Genomic DNA, 14455 nt, shown 5'->3' with positions numbered 1-14455 from the left:
TTGCTGTTGGGAAGAGTGATCTCCAGACGTCTGTTTGGTCTAGTGGGTTGATAGTGATGTCAAGTCCTCTGTATCCTTTGATTTATGTCAATTGTTCTATCTTACCAACTAATGTTGAGATTTCCCTTCGTCTTTGTGGTTCTGCCACTGCACTGTGGTGTGTCTATGTGGGGATTTTTGGAAAATATTCTGTTTGATTAATTGGTCTTGAAGCTTTCAACGTTTCTGGAAAATATCAGCCAATACTTATTTCAGATTGTATTAGCCTCTCTTTTGTTCTGGAAACCTCCTTCAACATAGTTCATGTCTTCTTGCCTTATCCTCCCTGACTCCTCACTTCTCTTCCTTCTTCCTTCTTTCTTTTTCTCTTCTTCCTTCTCCCCCTCACTTCCCCCTCCCCCAACCACTCTGCCTTCTTCTCCTGCTGTTGCTGCTACACTCAGGATATTTTATTCTGAACTATCTTCCAGCACATCAGTTTTTTCCTCAGATGTCTCTAATCAGCTTATAATAACATATTTTGGTTATTCCACTTTCATTTAAAGAAATTTTCATTCCTTTTGGAATGCTATGTCACTTTATATAGTTTGCTATTACAAATATTTTAAAGTTTGGGTTTTTTTGTTTTTTTGTTTAAGCAGGGAAAGCCCATGGTAACTATTGTAATCTGTATTATAATTTCTCATATTTCAACTTTGTTAATCTCGTGTGTGTGTGTGTGTGTGTGTGTGTGTGTGTGTGCTTATTGGTTCCTTTAAGCTTGGTTACTTTTCTCTTTATTTCTATTTAATTTCTTAGAAAATTTTCCTATTTCCCATTGTGGAGAATTTGCATTTAATTCTTCCAGCTGCTTGGATATTAGTCCAGAAAAACCTTAAACCAAGATCTTGGCTTGAGTTGCTGGACCATCCAAGAGATGTACTCCTGTAAGAACTACCTTCCCTAACTTATGTGCTTAGTGCTTTGGCATCGTGGAGCTTTTCTGACACTGGAGAGACTGACCATTCCAGGGCTAGCCAATTCTTAGAGATAGGAAGGAACTCCCCTGTAAGTGTGTCTTTCAAATACAAACCAACCAACCTATAGTCCATACCCAACCATCCCCTCTATCAACTCTTACACTCTGGGCCACCATCTACATGCCCTAATCACCTGAGGGTCAGATATCAAGCAATTACAGTCATTTCATATATACCAGTGGCCACTGAAATTATTCAAGTTAGCTCATCCTAAGACTGCTTACCATGCCTCACCTGTTCCTTCTTGCAAAAACTCACAATAAAGGCTCTCCCCCATGTTTTACCTTGCTTCTTTTGCCTCCTGATTGGCTCTCTTGCTTCCCTGTGTGGCTTTGCATGTGTGGCATGGCCTGTCTGCTTGGGAACTGTGAATAACAACTATCTTTTCAATGGCAATCATCTTGCTTCATCATATTTGAATAATAATAATAATAATAAACCTGTATTTAAAACAAACCCCAAGCTGCAAATATATGTGATAGCTAGTTTGTCATCATAGTTCCCCAGGGACCTTTGTTTTCCTTTTTATTTTTCTCTTTTTCATATGGCACCAAATCAAATTTGTGCATAATCTATTAGGAATGTGGGATAGCAGATCTACTTCTAGTTCACACTTTCTTCAAAATTCTACTCCAGTTGCTTTCATCTTGACTGCAATTAGAATCATATGGGGAGGCATCTTTAAAAAACATTCATGCTGAGGCACCTGGGTGGCTCAGTTGGTTGAGTATCAACTCTTGATTTTGGCTCAGGCCATGATCCCAGGGTGGTGGGATGGGGCCCCAGGTGGGGCTCTGTGCTCAGCAGGAGTCAGCTTGAGTTTATCTCCCTCTGTCCCTCCCCCCACTGCTTGCTTTCTCTCATGTGCATGCTTTCTCTCAAATAAAATAAATAAATCTTAAAAAACAAAAATTCAAAAAAAAAACAACCACTCGTGATCTGCTCCAAGTCCAGTCTTATAAATAAATATCTTTTAAGAGCATTCCAGTTGATATTCACATGTAGCAAATGTTAAGCATTACTGAGTTAGTAGTTAGTTAGTAGTTAGTAGTTAGATGTTAGTCTTAACATCTACAGGTCTCCTACTAGACACTTTTTTTTTTGGGTCTTCCCAACATGCTCAACTGACAAAGCTTAACCTTGTGCCCTTTTGCAAAGGGATAATTTTTAAGATTTTATTTATTTATTTATTTTTTTATTTATTTACTTGAGAGAGAGACAGTGAGAGAGAGCATGAACAAGGAGAAGGTCAGAGAGAGAAGCAGACTTCCCATGGAGCTGGGAGTCCGATGCGGGACTCGATCCCGGGACTCCAGGATCATGACCTGAGCCGAAGGCAGTCGTCCAACCAACTGAGCCACCCAGGCGTCCCGCAAAGGGATAATTTTTAAAGGGTTCAGCTCTATTTTGTCAGAATAAGGAATGGAAGATAGATTTGGAGTTGGAGTCAATGAATTAATAAGTAGCACAATCACATTGGCAATTACATGAAGTACAGTAGTGACACGCTTAATATATTAACATTGAACATGTTTAGTACAGTGCCTGGAACATGGTAGATTATTTATATATACTATTCTATTATTATATTTTCCATATATCCCATTCTAATTTTATTTTTAAATGAGGCTGCAGTTCTAATTAATAACTCTAACAGATGTGAAACAATGGATAATGTTCAGAAGGATGGGACAGTAACTATTTTCTGTAAATCCAAAAAAAAAAAAAAGACAATTAGACAATTACTTATTTACCACATACAGGATAGAGAGCATCCTGATCTGTCATTATTTTTTGAAACAGAACTCTAAGTACCTAAAATAACAAGACTACTTTGCTAGGACTCTAGTATGGGAAATTCCAAACTTAAAATTTGTAATTTTCTAGCAAAACATACTTCCTCATAATAACGATAGTTTTCTGTTGAAGCTTCATTGCCTTCCTTTTGTTTTGGATGGAACTGTGTTGTCTTCCCATTAATCCTCAATGCTCTTGAGAGACAAGAATATAGAGTTATCCATTTCATTTTCATATCCATATCCATTCCATTCCATTGCCTTTACTTCTCATAATTGGTTTAGTTCCATTTTATTAAAACCAGCTTCTCTACCTTTTATTTTTCTTTAAAAAAATTATTTTTTAAATTTCGTTTCAGTGTTCCAGAATTCATTGTTTATGCACCACACCCAGAGCTCCATGCAATATGTACCCTCCTACCTTTTACTTTTCTTATTGATAGCAACAGACTAGCAAGTTTTGATCCTGAATCATAATATTTTGTTAATTTGTTGCATGGCTTTTTATGTTACTTTAAAAAATTGAGATATCATTATATTTACATATATATATTCACAAATGATATATAACATTAAATTCATTTTGGGTGTACATTGTAACAATTTGATATACATATATCATATGTATACCCTATGTATATCATATTTGATATAAATATATACTGCAAAATGGTCATCACAATTAGTCTAGTCAACATCTATTCTCACACATAGTTATAGTTGATGGGAACCTTTAAGATATATCATCCTAGCAATTTCAAATACACCAAACTACTGTTGACTATAGTCATCATGCTTACATTATGTCACCATAGACTCTTTGCTTTAAGCAAGACCTAGTTTTTGAATGCTGGCCCCGCCATCTCCTAATGCCTTCAAAACTGATGGTACATTTCCTCACTTGGCAAGGGACACCAAGAAAAAGCAGCTTCAAAGCTCCACCCAACTCTGTAAGTTCCCACTTTTCCTGGGAATTTGGCCTTGTAACATCATTAGCTACCCATTTGCCAAATTTTTAATTGTTTTTAAAAAGATGAAACTTTTTCTTAGTCTAGAATTTCAAATTGCTTTTAGCACAAGGCTTTGTCTGAAAAGATTTTTCAAGTCATGTTGCCAATTTCCCAATTCCTGGGCTTCAGTTATTTCCAATATTTATTGACTGTTCATTCTGTCTCCTGGCTCTATTCTCACACTCAAGGTAGCAGTGCAGTCACGGTACCTGTCAGCATTCTGCAATGTCCTACCTCAAGCATCTTTCTTTTCTCTCTCAGGCTTTTCTTCAAGCTGTGAAAGGCAGCCCATTTTGTGCAAGGATGGCCTGTAAGTTTAGGTAGGGTGGTTAAGACCCCTACAGCAGGGCCCAGTCAATGGGGAACATGGGTTGTTGGATAAAACGTTACAGTGCCCTTCAAAAGGACAATTCTGAAATGCATTCTACGTGGTTCTTCAGAATATTCACATAGGGGTTGATCTCTAGTCTCCTACCCCTGGGACTCAGCTTGATAATTCACCTTTTTGACTTTCTCAATTTCCCATCTTACTCTCCTTTTTCTCCTTCTCTCTGGCTTCTTGACATCACTTCCCAAATAAACTTCATGCATCCAAGTCTTTTTCCAGGAGGGAGAACCCAAGCAGAAACAATCTTTTCATAAGTGCTTAGGACCTTGGCACTTGGCTCATTTCAATTAACCTTCTAAGAATCTACATTATAGCCAATGTTTACATTAAGAAACATACAGAGGCAGTATTATCATTGCATACATATATCTGTACATGAAAATTTCTACTTTATCATGATAAAATTTCTATAAATTTTATTATTGATATCAATAAAGCAATTTTCATAGGAAAATTCACTCATTCATATATTACTGGATAAATTATGATTATGGGTAACCACATGATGGCACTACCAGCAAGCCTTTATATCTTAGGTGTGATTTTGTGCTGCTCTCACGGAACTCTGATGCTTAATCTGTGCTTGGAATGAGCAGACCGTGTCCGGCAAATGTGGGCAGAAAACCCCCTGAAATGTCTGTATAACCTTTACTGATGCCCAGCCCTCTTCGGCTAGCTGAAGTCACCTTGATATACACCCAAATGTTAGGCTCTTCCCTCACTCACAGAGGACTGTAGACCTGGGCAGATCTCCCCACTTTATCCACCAAACCAGCCTCTTCCTTATTACCAGAGACTATAATCCACACCACTTCTTTCTCTTTGGCCTAACTAGGAGCTACTGATAATGCTGTTTTTTGGAATAAGACAATTAGGTATGCAGACATGTGGATGCATGGTCTATGTACCCAAGCAGTCACTCCCTTGGATATGCTCAGACAGATGGAGTAAACACACTCTTTTTCTGTATCTCTGTTCCAAAATAATAAAAAAAAATTTATATGCCATTTGACCCAAATGTCCATAGAAGGAATACTCAGATTGAGATTCTGAAACTGGAACTTCTTTATAAAACAAAGATCCATAAGGTGATAACTCCACGAAAATCCCCAGTGTGTAGAAGCACCACATTTATCTAAACCAAGGACGAGCAAGCCATGCCCATAGGCCAAACATGCACCATTGCCTACTTTTGTAAATAAAGTCTATGTTCTTTTTCTAAGACCACTCATTTGAGAGAGAGAGAGAGATAAAGCAAGCAGAGGAAGGGGCAAAGGGAGAGTAAAAGAATCCCAAGTAGACTCCCCACTGAGTTGGAAGCCTGACATGGGGCTCAATTCCATAACCCCAAGATCATGATCCATGCTGAAATCAAGTCAGTTGCTCAATATACTGAGCCATGCAGGTGCCCCTGAAGCTTTTTCTTTTTTTTATTTGAGAGTGAGAGAGACCATAGAGGGAGAATGGGAGGAAGAAGCAGACTTCCCACTGAGTGGAGAGCCAGATTGGGGCTTGATCCCAGGACTCCAAGATCTTGACCTGAGCCAAACGCAGACATTTAACCGACTGAGCCACCCAGGCATCCTGTGTGCCCCTAAAGTCTTAATAGAATATAACCACACCCATTTGATTATCTACTGTCTGTGGGTGCTCTCACTGAACAGTTGTGACACCCAATGGCTGGGAAATTCTAAAATATTTACCAGCTGGCTCCTTACGAGAAAGTCTCCATAGACAAGGAGGATGGTGAGGCAAATGGAGGAGGAAGGCTAAGGGCTCCCCTGAACTCACACAGCCTGGCTTCCCCAGAAACTTCCCCATTGGCTCTCATTTTCCTATTATACACTTGTTCCATTTCTTTCCTTATCTATTGATAAAGTAATTTTCAACTTTAATATTTGTGGAGCCTATGCCATGGCTCCAGTGAAGCTGTACTTAACACTTACCAAGGTCAAAATGACTGGGCAAAACCTCCAAGCATGGGCTCTATTCTGCACCAAGCACACAGTATACATCTGCTTCATTAAAGAAAATAACCAAGAAGGAGCATTCTAAGACCAAAAGATAAGAAAAAGTAAAAAAACTTTCCCCAATTCCCACTAGATTTGAGTCATACACCCCTGCATATACTAGAAACCTGAGATCAGGCCTGCAGCTTCCTGAAATGTCTTCTGTTTAACAATTTGTAACTTTCTATGTAAAAAATGTATATAGCACTGCACTAAATATCCCTTTGCCAGCACAGTGTTCTTTATAAAGACTGTGTATCCCAGGCAGCTGTCCTAATTGGGCTCAAATTAAACTTCCTTCCTTTTAAAAAGAAAATCTAGGGTTTGCTGGGAAAATAGCAGAGGAGAAGGACTCTAAGCTCACCTTGTCCCATGGATCAACTAGATAACAGCCACATCAGTGTAAACAACCCTGAAAACCACCTGAAGACTGGCAGAACAAACTCCCCAACTAAATGTAGAGAAGAGGCCACACTGAAGATGTAGGAAAGATGAACACAGTCAGGAGTTAAGTGACTGCAGGTCTATCTGTGGGAGAGAGGGACATGGCAGGCACAGGGAGGGTAGAGAAACAAACTATCATACTGGGAAGCCCACAAGGAACACAAATCCTCATAACATTTGGTTTTGAAAGCCAGAGGGGCTGAATTTCTTAAGTTCTTACAACCAGCAGGACTTAAAAGTCTGTAGGCTCAACTCTGAGAGAGCCAGGAGGGCCAGAGGAAACTAAGCCCTTAAAGATTCAGCACAACAAACAACGTAACTGAGGTACAGCACACAAACAGCTGTTTGAAAAATGCCTAGGGCATACAGGAGGAGGGGTGTTTACTAATCTCAGAGCCTGGGAAATTCCTGGGGTCACTGCAAACTCCTTCAGGAACAAAGGAGCAGACAGGCACCATTTCACTCCCCCAGCACCCGACATTAATACCCCACAACCACAGGGCTACCTGTATGAACCAGCACAGTCCTGTATGCCTGCCTAACTTGATAACAGTACACCCAGGTCTTCACCCTCCTGCCCCACCCTGTGTGTTGGCATATCTGCCCCTTACAAGCAGGCCTTCCTCAGTCAGGTTGCTGCAAGTCCCCTCCCCAAAATGACTGTCAATCTTGACAACACGTTATCTACCCACCCATCTAGTGCTTTGCTAGGTGTTGGTCCCAGTGGTGGCTGTTCCCCTCTCATGAAGATAACTGTGCATGACCTGCCATTGTGCATTTTGTAGATTTTCCCCCTTCTAATGTATTCTTGACCAAAGCCCATCCAAACCAGGGCCATAAGCCTGCGAGTGTGCAAACTTCCCCAACAATGGCCAGCACTACTCCAAGGTGACTCCTGCCCTGGGGAGAGGGAAGGATAACCACAACACCCATCAGACTGAGGACCCAGTAGTGGGCTGGAGGCAGACAGGTGGTCTGATGGAAGGCTCCACCCACCAGTGGAAATTTCTCAGTGTATATAACACAGGGAAAGCACCCTACAGTTTGGTGCCACTGCATTTCTGGCAAATACCTGGTATGACTCAACTCAAGACCAAGGTGTCCCCAGACTAGCCCACTAACACAACAGGTATCAAAGATTGCCCGCAATAGGCAAAGAGACCCAATGCAGATGACTGGACTGAAAAAAAAGTGACTCAGCCACAATAGCAGTGCCCATAAGAGACATCCCTGAAGTGCCAGGTTCTGATGAACAGAGATATTGCATTTCAGAGTACTATAGAACCTTTTCTTCATAAGGCCACTACTTTCAAATATAGGAGATGTAGCTGACTTTCCTAACACAGAGAAACAGACACAGAGAGTTAGACTAAATGAGGAGACAGAGCTGTATGTCCCAAATGAAAGAACAGAATGGAATCACAGCAAGAGATCTAAGCAAAACAGAGATAAATGATATTCCTGATAGAGAAATTAAAATATCATAAAGATCATAAAGATACTAACTTGAGAAAAGCATAGAAGACATCAGTAAGACCTTTAACAAAGAGATAAAAAAGAACAAACTGGATGAAGAATGCAATAAATGAAATTAAAAATATGCTAGATGAAATAAATAGTAGATGGGAGGAAGTAGAAGAACCAATCACCCACCTGGAGGACAGAGTAATAGAAAGTAATCAAGCTGAGCAGGTGAGAAAAAAAATATGCAAAATAAGAATAGAATTGGGGAACTCAATGACTCCATCAAATGCAATAACATTTGCATTATAGGATCCCTGAAACAGAAGAGGCAGAAAAGGGGGCAGGGAATTTATTCAAAGAAATAATACCTAAAAACTTCCCGAATCTGGGAAGAAAACAGAAATCCAGATCCAGGAGGCACAGAAGTCCCCTAACAAAATAAACTCAGGGAATTCTACACCAAGACACATTGTAATAAAAATGGCACTAAGTAGTACCAAAGAAAGAAAGAAAGAAAGCAGCACGATAAAAGAAAACAATTACATCCAAGGGATTCCATAAGGCTATCAGCAGATTTTTCAGTAGAAACTTTGATGGCCAGAGGGGATGGTTTGATATATGTGAAGGGCTGAAAGGAAAAATCTACAACCCAGAAAACTCTATCTAGCAGGATATCGTGCAGAATAGGAGAAATAAGGAATTTCCCAGGCAAAATTAAAGCATTTCATGACCACGAAATAAGCCCTACAATATGTTAAAGGGGACTCTTTGAATGGAAAGGAAAGATCATAAATAAGAGTAAAAAACAGTGGGAAACACAAAAGCAATAAAAATAAGAATATCTGTAAAAATCAGTCAAGGGACTCATAAAATAAAAGGATACAAAGTATGATACCATAAACCTAAGGTATGGGTGGAGAGGACAGAGGAGTAGAGAATGGGTTCAAACTTAAGCAACCATCAACTTAATGTACAGTCTATATGCAGAAGATGTTATACACAAACGTAATGGTAACCAAAAATGAAAACCAAGTAAAAGATATACAAAAAATAAGGAGAAAGGAATCTAAGTATCTCAGTAAAGAAAGCCAATGTATCATGAGAGAAGAGAGCAAAAATATAGGAACAGAAAAGACCTACAAAAACAACCATAAGATAAGTAACAAAATACCTATCAAAAATTACTTTGAATGGGGAGTTAGAGAGGAGAAGGGAGTTGGGGGAAATTGGAAGGGGAGGTAAACCATGAGAGACTATGGACTCTGAAAAACAATCTGAGGGTTTTGAAGGGGCAGGGGATGGGAGGTTGGGGTACCAGGTGGTGGGTATTATAGAGGGCACGGATTGCATGGAGCACTGGGTGTGGTGCAAAAACAATGAATACTGTTATGCTAAAAATAAAAAATAAATAAAAAAAAAAAGAAAAAAATTACTTTGAATGTAAATGGACTAAACTTTCCAATCAAAAGACAGAATATATAAAAAAACCAAGACTCATCTACAGGCTGCCAGCAAGGCTCTTTTCACATCTAAAGGTACATAACAGATCAAAAGTGAGGGCATGGGGAAACACTTATCATGAAAATGGATATGAAAAGAAAGCAGAGAAAGCAATACCTATATCGGACAAAACAGACTTTAAAACAGAGACTGTAACAAGAGAAGAAAGAAGGACATTATATAACAATAAAGGGGACAATCCAACAAGAAGATATAACAATTGTAATTATTTATGCACCCGACATGAGAGCACCAAATACATACAGCGTTTAATAAAAAACATCAAAAACTAATTAATAATAGTAGGACACTTCAACATCCCACTTACAGCAATGGACAGATCATCCAAATGGAAAATCAACAAGAAAATATTTCCTTTAAATAACAACGTGGACCAGATGGATTTAACAGGTATATTCAGAATATTCCATCCTAAAACACCAGAATACATTTTCTTTTTAAATGCACACAGAACATTCTCCAGAATAGATCACATAATAGGCCACAAAAGAAATCTCAACAAATTAAAAAAAAAAAATCAAAGTCAGACCATGCACCACCTTTTCTGACCACAACACTATGAAATTAGAAGTCAAACACATACATACACACACATACACAAGACCCAGAGAGAGTACAAATCCATGGAGTTAAATAACATGCCACTAATCCAAGAAATCAAAGAGGAAATTAAAAAAATACATGGAAACAAATGAAAATGAAAACACAACAGACCAAAACCTTTGGGATATGGCAAAAGTGGTTTTAAGAGGGAAATTCATAGCAATACATGCCTACCTCAAGAAGCAAGAAAAATCTCAAAAAGAAAACCTAACCTTACCCCTAAAGGAGATAGAAAAAGAACAACAAACAAATCCTCAAACCAGCAGAAGAAAGGATATAACAAAGAGCAGAGCAGAAATAAACAAAATAGAGACTTAAAAAACCAGTAGAATAGATCAATGAAACTGAGAGCTGATTCTTTGAAAGGATCAACAAAATTGATAAATCTCTCTAAACTCTTCCAAAGTGGGGAGGAAGGGACTCAAGTGAACAGAATCTGAAATAAGAGGACAAACAACCAAGACCACAGAAATACAAAGAATTATGCCAGAATATTATGAAACATTACATGCTAAAAACTTGGACAATCTTGAAGAAATGGTTAAATTACTAGAAATATATAACCTCCCAAAACTGAAACAGGAAGAAATAGAAAATTTAAACAGACAGATTACCAGCAATGCGATGTTGAATCAGTAATCAAAAAACTCCCAACAAACAAAAGTCCATGACCAGATGGCTTCACAGGTGAATTCTTCCAAATATGTAAAGAATAGTTAATAACAATTCCTCCCAAACTATTACAAAGAATATAAGAGGAAGGCAAACTTCCAAATTCATTTTATGAGGCCATTATTACCTGGATACCAAATCTAGATAAAGACAACACACAAAAAGAGAGTTACATGACAATATCTGTGATGCACACAGATGCAAAAATCCTTAACATAATACTAGCAAACTGGTAAATAAAATTATTCACCATGATCAAATGGGATTTATTCCTGCGTTGCAAGAGTGCTTCAATATTCACAAATCAACTATGATGATACATCACAACAACAAAAGAAAGGGTAAGAATCACAGGATCATTTCAATAGAAGCAGTAAAAGCATCTGACAAAATACAGCATCCATTCATGATAAAAACCCTTGGCAAAGTAGGTTTAGAGGAAACACACTTCAACATAATAAAGGTCTTGTATGAAAAACCCACAGCTAACATCATCCTCAGTGGTGAAAAACCGAGGGCTTTCCCTAAGCTCAGGAACTAGACAAGGAGGTCCACACTTGCCACTTCTATTTAACACAGTACTGAAAGTCTCAGCCACAGTAATTGGGCAAGAGGAAGGAATAAAAGCCACCCAAATTTGTAAGGAAGAAGTAAAACTTCCACTTTTTATGATGACATGATACTATATATAGAAAACCTGAACGACTCCCCGCCAAAACTACTAGAACTGATAAATGAGTTCAGTAATGTTTAGGATACAAAATCAATCTACATAATTCTGTTACATTTCTATACACTTATAATGAAGCCACAAAAAAATAAGTTAAGAAAAAAATCCCATTTACAATTGCACTAAAAAGAATACAATACCTAGGAATAAATTTAACCAAGGTGGTAAAAGACCTGTACTCTGAAAACTACAAAGCATTGGTGAAAGAAATTGCAGATAATATAAACAAATGGATAGACATTTCATGATCATGGATCGGAATAAGAAATATTGTTAAAATGTCCATTCTACCCAAAGCAATCCACGCATTTAATGCAATAGCATTTTTGCAGAACTAGAACAAACAATCCCAAAATTTGTATGGAACTGCAGAAGACCCTAAAAATCCAAACCAATCTTGAAAAAGAAAAACAAAGCTGGAGACCTCACAATCCTGGACTTCAAATTATATTACAAAGCTGGAATAATCAAAACAGTATGGCACTGGCACAAAAACAGACACATATCAATAGAACAGAATAGAGAGCCCAGAAATAAATGCAGTATTATATGGTCAATCAATCTTCAACAGAAGAGGTAAGAATATGGAATGGGAGAAAGACAGTCTCTTCAACAAATGATGCTGGGAAAACTGGACAGCAACATACGAAATAAAGAAACTGGACCACTTTCTTACACCTTACACAAAAATGGATTAAGGACCTAAATGTGAGACCTTAAGCCATAAAAATCCTAGAAGAGAGCACAGGCAGTAATCTTTCTGACAATGGCTATAACAGGATCTTTCTAGAAGTCTCTTCTAATGCAAGAAAAATAAAGCAAAAAGATTGTTAAAATAAAAAGCTTCTGCACAGCAAACAACCAACAGAACTAACAGGCAACCTACTGCAAGGGACAAAATACTTGCAAATGACATATCTAATAAAGGGTTGGCATAAAAAATATATAAAGAACAGATATAACTCAACACCCCCCAAAATAAATGATCCAATTAAAAAATGGGCAGAAGACATGAATAGACATTTCTCCAAAAGAAATAGAGATGGCCAACAGACACATGAAAAGATACTCATCATCACTCATCATCAGGGAAATGCAAATAAAAACTCCAAGGAAATATTACCTCCCATCTATCAGAATGGCTAAAATAGAAAACACAAGTGTTTCTTAATGTTGATGAAGATATGGAGAAACAGCAACTCTTGTTCACTGTTAGTGGGAATGCAGACTGGTGCAGCTTACTGTGTAAGACAGTATGAATGTTCCTTGAAAAGTTAAAAATAGAATTATGGATCCAGCAATTATACTACTAGGTATTTACCCAAAGAAAACAAAAAACACTAATTTGATAAGATATATGCACCCCTATGTTTACTGCAGCATTATTTACATAGTCAAATTATGGAAGCGGACCAAATGTCCATCAATAGATGAATGGATAAAGAATATGGTGGACTATTTTATATATGTATATTTATTTTATATATAGATGGAATATATATATATATATATATATATATATATATATATATATGATGGAATATAAGTCATGAAAAGAATGAAATCTTGGTATTTGTAACAATATGTATGCATCTAGAGAGTATAATATTAAGTGAAATAAGCCAGAGAATGACAGATATCATATGATTTCATTAATATATGGAATTTAAGAAACAAAACAAATGAACAAAGAAAAAAAAAAGAGACAAACCAAAAAACAGACCATTAATTATACAGAACAAACTAATGGTTAGCAGAGGGGTAGTGGGTGGGGAATTAAGAGTACCCTTATTTGGTGAGCACTAAGTAATATATAGAATTGTTGAATAACTATATTGTACACCTGACACTAACACAACACTGTATGTTTACTACACTGGAATTAACATAAAAATATAAGTAAAAATAAAAATATATTAGTCAAGAAAAAAAAAACAAATGCTAAAAGGTTTGTTCATTCTGCATCAACACCATATATTAGAGAACATGTTTAAAAATGTTAAAAGTTGGGGCATCTGCTAGGTGGCTCAGTCAGTTATATTAACGACTATTGATTCCAGATCAGGTTGTCATCTGGGGTTGTGGGACTGAGTCCCGCTTCAGGCTCTGTGCTAAGCTGGGAGTCTGAGGTTCTCTCTCCTTCTCCCTCAGCCCTTTCCCCAGCTCACACACACACTCTCTCAAGAAATGAATAAATAAAATCTTTAAAAAAAAGTTGGAGCAGCTGGGTTGCTCAGTTAGTTAAGCTTCTCTTTTTTTCCTTTTTTAAAAAGATTTTATTTATTCATTTAAGGCACATACAGAGAGAGAGACAGAGTGAGCATGAGCAGGGGGGCAGGCAGAGGGAGAGGGAGAAGCAGATTCCCAACTGCACAGAGAGCCCAAGGTGGGGTTTGATCCTAGGACCTGGAGATCATGACCTGAGGTGAAGGCAGATGTGTAACCATCTAAGCCAGCCAGGTACCCTTCCTTTTTTTTTTTTTTTTTTTTTTCTTTTAAAGATTTTATTTATTTATTTGAGAAAGAGAGAGAGCAAGCCAGAGAGTATGAATGGGGGAAGGGACAGAGGGAAAAGAAGAAGACTCCCCGCTGAGCAGGGGTCTGACTCAGGGCTCAATCCCAGAACCCCTGGGATCATGACCAGAGCTGAAGGTGGATGCTAAATCGAGTGAGCCACCCAGGTGCCCCAGAGCCCAACTCTTGATTTTGGCTCAAGTCATGATCTCAGGGCCATGAGAGTAGGTCCTGGCTCAGGCTTTGTGTTCAGTGTTGAGTTCGCTTGAGATTCTCTTTCTCCCT

General features: G+C 38.0%; 1 protein-coding gene across 2 annotated transcripts in view; it reads left to right on the top strand.

Annotated features, from left to right (window-relative positions):
- Positions 1 to 14455, top strand: part of LOC309843289 (uncharacterized protein) — a 235139-nt gene that overhangs the window by 106104 nt on the left and 114580 nt on the right. The gene's annotated exons all lie outside the window — the stretch shown is intronic.

The sequence above is a fragment of the Mustela nivalis genome (assembly GCF_964662115.1).
Source record: "Mustela nivalis genome assembly, chromosome: 10".
Taxonomy (NCBI): Eukaryota; Metazoa; Chordata; class Mammalia; order Carnivora; family Mustelidae; genus Mustela; species Mustela nivalis.
Note: the sequence above shows the minus strand (reverse complement) of the source record. Positions and strands in the feature narration are given on the sequence as shown.